Source organism: Octopus bimaculoides, chromosome 12 (genome assembly GCF_001194135.2).
Source record: "Octopus bimaculoides isolate UCB-OBI-ISO-001 chromosome 12, ASM119413v2, whole genome shotgun sequence".
In the NCBI taxonomy this organism is placed as follows: domain Eukaryota; kingdom Metazoa; phylum Mollusca; class Cephalopoda; order Octopoda; family Octopodidae; genus Octopus; species Octopus bimaculoides.
The window spans coordinates 9,738,471-9,745,738 of NC_068992.1; the positions used below are offsets into that span (position 1 = coordinate 9,738,471).

Here is a 7,268-nt window from a genome sequence, read left to right on the forward strand (position 1 = left end):
GCAAGTCACATTGCCTCGATAAGTTTGACATATCTCAACAAAAAATAATTTTAAAAAATGGCATTCCTCAACGAAAGATAGACTGGTATAGAAAACAATCGGACGCTGACACTCGTTGATGCTGCATCGAAGAGGCCAGGGAATAGAAGAAAGAAGACATGCACCCAACACCAGAGCTGAAGACACCTCCGAAAGGGGGGGGGCACCACATCAAAACGGTAGAGGAGTAGGGGCCGAAACCGGACGTGGTTCCTCCTGATGATGTCTTGAGCTAACTGGATCCTATAAAGGAGCTGTTGTGGTAGCTGACCACGAAACATGGTTGAAATTCCAAGGGTAATGAAATTTCTGGAGTGGATATATTTGATTTCTGCTGTAGAAGAGTTAATGATAGGTTTGTTGTTCTACCAGGTCAAGCCTAGGGATAAACACTAACAAGAAACACCTGACAGAAACGTTTGTGTGAAAGCTTATGTCTTGCCTGGTTGAAGTAAAAACTCTTAAAGAAAATGAATGGCATAAATCAAGAAAATGTTTTGAGATCGCTGAAACAGCAGGAAATACTTTCAATAACAGAACAAAGAGGAGGAATATTCTTTAAGGAGTTGAATGAGGGTGGGGTGGTGTCTTAAATAAGGGTGGGTGTGTGGGTGAGGGTCAAAACAAAGAGTTATTCTAATGACAAAACTGACCTGGAGACACAAAATTCTGGCTGTGTTTCAATAAGCATTATCTAGAATTAATTGGAATTCTCTCTGAATGAGATCGGAATTTTATTCACAGAAAGATAAGGAAATACCAACAGACACAAAATGAAAATGCCAAAGTGATTCTCTGAAAAACATTTGGTTTGGATCATTAATTTTTTGTGTGGTTTAATTACGTGTGTGTGTGTGTGTGTGTGTGTGTGTGTGTGTGTGTGTGTGTGTGTGTGAAATATATAAAGATTGTTGCTGGCACTCCCTCGCTTACGATGTCGAGGGTTCCAGTTGATCCGATCAACAGAACAGCCTGCTCATGAAATTAACGTGCAAGTGGCTGAGCACTCCACAGACACGTGTACCCTTAACATAGTTCTCGGGGATATTCAGCATGACACAGTGTGACAAGGCTAGCCCTTTTGAATTACAGGCACAACAGAAACAGGAAGAAAGTGTGAGAGAAAGTTGTGGTGAAAGAGTACAGCAGGGTTCGCCACCATCCCCTGCTGGAGCCTCGTGGAGCTTTAGATGTTTTTGATCAATAAACACCCACAACGCCTGGTCTGGGAATTGAAACTGCGATCCTATAACCGCGAGTCCGCTGCCCTAACCACTGGGCCATTGCGCCTCCACATTGTGTTCATAAATAAGGAAGAAATCTATAAAAAGATGATCATACCGGATTATCAGAGTGAGTTTCACAAACCAATGAAAGAGTTTTCAAGTGATTGCTGAACCTGCTAAAAATAACAGCTGGATTTTTCTTGATTTATGCTTTTGGGTAATGTAGCCAGGATTTAACTATTCCTGAAAAATATGAAGAGAAGGAAACAGATGGAATGGTTACACTTGAAATGCAATGATCATAGATCTGTTAAATTAGGAAAAACTTGGGTAGGAGAGGGGCTGAACAACAGCAACAACAACAACAGGTTTTATATCATTTATGTGAAGCACAAATATACAGCAAATAGAGGATGGAAAGAATCCAAGGTAACCTTTCCAAGATGGAGATGCAATGTCATGTCCCTGCAGGACTTTGCATCCACACACTTTCCATCTACTCAATTTTGCTCCCAACACTTGCTGAAGGGGCCATGCAATGGGATGGAACCCTGGTACTATGTATTTGAGAAGTGAACTTCTGAATTGTAAGAACGTGGTACAAAACAATCCAAGAACTCATTGTGCAAACTCTGAAGCGAAGGGAGATAACTCAATCAAATGTAAAGCATTTTTGTCAGATGTACCAGTTGATTTTTTGGTTAAGAAACTTGCTTCCCAGTGACATGGTTTCCGATTCAATCCCACTGCAGCACCTTGGGAAAGTGTCTTCTGCTACATCCGTGGGCCAACCAATGCCTTGTGAAAGAACTTGGTAAACAAAAAAAAAAACCCATTGCATAGGTGTATGTATGTGTATCTATATAAATATATATATATATATCATCATCATCATCATCATCGTTTAACGTCCACTTTCCATGCTAGCATGGGTTGGACGATATGACTGAGGACTGGTGAAACCGGATGGCAACACCAGGCTCCAATCTAAATTTGGCAGAGTTTCTACAGCTGGATGCCCTTCCTAACGCCAACCACTCAGAGAGTGTAGTTATATATATATATATATATATACAGTCAGTAGTTCATATATCTGAAAAAGAAGCACACTCTAAAACATTAGAACAGTAATGTGCCTTTTAGGAAGTTAAAAGTTATGGCCACTCACAATGACCATTGGTTTCACACCTATAAAGTTCTTAGCAGTATAGGCGATTTGTCAGAGACAAATGGCTGAAAGAGCATAACCTCCCTAGAACTAGAGGAAGAAATACGTAACAGTCAGCTGGTTTTGTAAATAAAAAAATAATTGCCCATAGTATGGGATGGAGTTAGCGAGATGGAATTATCCCCCTTACATTGGCTCCAGCTATGGTAATATTCGAGGGAGCTATGGTGGGAATATTCAACAAATGGAGAATTCCAAGTCTGAAGTAGGAAATATTTTAGATGGGAGCATTGATTGAATACCTCTTTCCTGAAGTTTAAAAAGGTTTCTGGGTTAAACAAGCTTTTTAAAGGGCTGAGTGGGGCAAGAATCCTAAAAAACTCACTCAACCTGGGGACCTTTTTAAAGTCATCAGCAACGAAGGAGATGTCATACCTGTTCAGTATTTTCACATGGCTTGAAAGTCAATACTGTTGTCTACACAGAGAAGCTGGAGAAAGTAGTGAGGCCCTGCATAGTCAGAGAATACAATGGAAGACCATACATCTTCCAATGAGACTGTGCACTGTCTCATAAAGCTAAGACAACCCAAATATGGATGCATGCCAATCTCCATAATCACACTTTCCCAGATGCAAAGCCTCTTAGCTCACCAGACCTCAATCCACTGGACAATTACATATGGGGCATAGTTGAGAGAGGGGTCCACCAATACCCTCATAACACCATACACTCTCTTGAGGCCAACATAACCAGCACTATGTCCAACATTGATGAAGATCATCAGATTCGAGCATGTGAACACTTCCAGCCTCGTATTGAACGAAGCAGCATTTGGTGCTAACCCTGAATTCATTGAATAGGTGGCATAAAAGGTTTCTTAAGATTATTTCTACCAATTTGTTTTCAAATACAGATTTTCTTGGATGAGCTATGCATCTTTTTTCAAAATTCAAACAAACAACCCCAAAAAACTGACACACCCTGTATATATTATACTTAATCTGATTAGCACTATCTAATTCAAAAATGTCAACCAGGAAATCTTGAAGCAGTGACAAGCAGTAAAGCTTTTGCTTCCAACGACAAGAAATAACAAATCATCTTAGCTTTATTTTGCTATTTATATATCCAAATAGACAGCACATTGCATACAGCATATTGCAGCATATTGTCTACTCACACACACAAATATACAAATGCGGCGGAGGTGGTGGGGACAGTTGCTTCTGGTGGTGATTTATGTATATATTTATGCAAGTACAGAGGCTATACACAAATATAATTCTATTTTCTCCTAAACACTTAAGCTAATGTCTGCCACATATAATAACTTATATATCATTGGTATTTAAAAGTATTTAGGATTACATTATCTTGTGTATTGTTCTCAATGATTTTTTTGTTTTGTTTTTGAAGACAGGGTGTCGCAGATGATTTGGCTGCTATTTCTAGCAGGTCAGTTGACCTCCCATCAACTCCCCTCCAAGTATTACATACTCAAATGTATCGTTCGCTTTTTCTCAAGCTTGTGCTATATTAAAAGAGAACTTCTATATGGTCACCAGATCTGCTAGAAATACAAACCAAATCTTCAAATTACATCCTACCACCTTGAAAAAGAAAACAAATTGGTAGATATAATGTAGCACCGGTTTCACAGAACATAGTAAAAAGAAGGAATAGTCACAGCTGGAACACCTTTGAATATAGGTCTGCTCAATCAGGCTTTTAATCAAAGACTGCACACCTTGCTTGACCTGAATATAAACCCATAACTAAGTTTACGTAACAAATAAAATGAATAACAGTTTGCCTGTTTCAAATGCTGAAAACCGTTTCAGCTGTTCCAGTAATGCAAAAATTTCCATTCAATTAACCTTTTCCCAACCACAGCTGGTAATAACATCAAAAATTACATCACTTAGAGATACACTGACCCAAATTCTGTTGTTTTGCTTCTTTTTATTCGTATTTTTAACCTTTTGAATACAGATAATATAGTAGATATTATATATGGTAGCCATTAGCACAAGAAAACCAGTCTGGTTTAGGAGAAAATAGGATTATATTTGTGTATAACTGCTGTATTTGTGTGTGTGTGTGTGTGTGTGTGTGTGTGTGTGTGTGGGTGTGGGTGTGTGTGTGTGTGTGTGTGTGTGTGTGTGTGTGTGCATAATAAGCTACTGCGTGCAATTTGGATGTATAAATACCAAAACCAAGTGTAGATAATATATTCTTTCTTCTTATTTATTTTTGTTCGATGTGAAAGCATTACTGTCTCTCACTGGTCCAAGTTTCCATGGATGCATTTCTCAGTTAGACAGGGCTAACCTGCATGCACGCATGCACACACACACATACACTGAACAATAATTCAGATTACGAAGAACAGAGGATGATAGAAGGTAAATCAGACCATCCAATCATTTCAAGCAGGTAACTCAAAAAGGCAGAGCTTCTATGTCTACAATGCTTAGCAACCAACTTGAATAGTAAAGTGTTGTGGAAATGTGTGCATTGAAAAGGGGCCTCACTCTCCAGTCTACTCTTTTTGCAATCCTGACACATGTCAGATTACTGAAGATCCCAAAGAGTGTGTAGAACTTGTTGCTTAATTCTATGCTGCCAGAGTCTTAGTAACACTCAGTAAAACCTTTGACAATCCCTAACCAGTTATCTATTAGGTTGAGGAATAATTCATGAGTGTTTATTTCGAATTTAAAAATGCATGCAGGAATAAAATGCATTGGCAAAATGTTCTATGTTATTTAAAAGAAAATTTTTTGCTCTACAAGACAATGTGTTTTGATTTTATAATTTAATTGATTTTTGTGTATTTTCAGATCATTAAAATGGAATGTCAAGTAGACAAAACTGAGCATTTTTGCCACCGTTTGCTTTTTGCATTTAATCGAGGTATTAAGCCTGCCAAAGCTGCTCATGAGGTTTGTGCTGTGTATGGAGAAGGAGCAATGCCTCAATGTACCACCTGCCATTGGTTTTTCATATTTCAAAAATGGGAATTTTAACCTCAAAGATGGATCACACACTGGTTGACCAATTGAGTTCGATGAAGAGCAATTGAATCAACTTCTTCACGAAAATCCACATCAAACAACCAGAGAATTGGTGGAGCAGAGGAATTGTGATAAAAAACTATGTTGAACCACCTTTCCCTCAACGGGCAAGGTTAAGAAACTTGGCTCTTGGATGCCACACACTTTGAGTGAAAACAAGAAAAATCTACACCCCACAATCACCACCAGATTGCTCGCTCGACATCACTCAACACATGGTTACAAACAACGTTTTCTTTACCGCATTGTTACTGGCAATGAAAAATGGTGCTTTCTCATTAACATGAAGCAGCAAAAAGAATGGGTCAGCCCTGACAAACAGGCAACTCTGTGATCAAAACAAGACCTTCATCCTCAAAAGACCATATTGTATGTATAGCGGGACTGGGAAGGAATGATTCATCACAAACTGCTTGAGTGCAACCAAACACTCAATGTGGAGCTCTACATTCAATAACTGCACCGACTTAATGAAGCAATTCAGCAAAAAAGATGGAATAGGCGAAATGGCATTCTTCTGCAACATGATAATGCCCATCCTCACTTCGCCAATGAGACTGAAACCACGATTCAAAAACTCAAATGGGAAGAACTGCCTCATCCTCCATACTCTCCAGACTTGACGCCATCAGATTTTCATCTCTTTCGACTGCTTTCAAACGTTTCTGGTGGAAAATCTCTCGTTGAAATATTAGCAAGAGACCGAAAGTGCTGATTGCTTCCTAGCAACTAAGGAATCCATTGATTTTGACTAGCAAGCGTGCTACGTAGTAAAAATGACAATTCTGGGAAAATACGCCATATCAATTGTTGTTGGGTTGACTTCAGTGGAAAATATTGGCAGTAAATTGCAGGTACAATATCAGATTATGAAAGTAAATGGTTACAAACATTTACAGACATATCTCTGTGATCTTTGGTTTGTTCTTTATTTGACTGGCATTACCATAACTAGAACTGTGAGGGGAAGAACTACTGCTCCATTAATTCTTCTCCGATGCCAATCCATTATCTAACTGCTGCTCTCAATCTTTTCATTCATTACAACTTAACATGCTATGTTTCTAAAAACCACAAAGAAACATCAACAACAATAGAATTCCTGTCCGTTTAATATGGGCAAAGCTATCAAAGAGATGCATGTGTTATAAATCACAAGGATATAAACAGTAATTAGATTTTTATAACTGCCTTCAGTGTAACAGTTTTCATCTGATTGTATAATGAAAGCTAAAGTTGAATTCATACTATTTACTTTTATGCGATCAAAGAACTTCAATTCAGAGAAAAACAATAAAATAAAAAAATAAATAAAAACTTAAAATAAACGGATGACATGAAAAAGCAATTTTTTTTTTTAATTAACATATTTACTAACCAATAATAGATCTGTAATCCACAACATATTTGAGGGAAAACTGAACTCAGAGAGGGTTAAAATAATTAGCAGGAACAGAACAGCTAAGAAGAACTGACAAGAAACAATAGCAGAACAGAACAGATAAGAAGAACTGACAAGAAACAATAGCAGAACAGAACAGATAAGAAGAACTGACAAGAAACAATAGCAGAACAGAACAGATAAGAAAAACTGACAAGAAACAATAGCAGAACAGAACAGATAAGAAAAACTGACAAGAAACAATAGCAGAACAGAACAGCTAAGAAGAACTGACAAGAAACAATAGCAGAACAGAGCAGATAAGAAGAACTGACAAGAAACAATAGCAGAACAGAACAGCTAAGAAGAACTGA

The 7,268-nt window shown here is 38.0% G+C and overlaps 1 protein-coding gene across 19 annotated transcripts in view; it reads right to left on the reverse strand.

Moving 5' to 3' along the window:
• Window positions 1–7,268, reverse strand: part of LOC106876775 (serine/threonine-protein phosphatase 6 regulatory ankyrin repeat subunit C) — a 106,459-nt gene that overhangs the window by 36,488 nt on the left and 62,703 nt on the right. For 10 of the 19 annotated variants that reach the window (XM_052972096.1, XM_014925469.2, XM_014925481.2 and 7 more), the window contains one exon: window positions 1,381–1,508. The exons of the other annotated variants lie outside the window; for them this stretch is intronic. The gene's annotated coding sequence lies outside the window, so the exon portion shown is untranslated. The remainder of the gene's footprint in view (window positions 1–1,380; window positions 1,509–7,268) is intronic. 19 annotated transcript variants of the gene reach the window in all.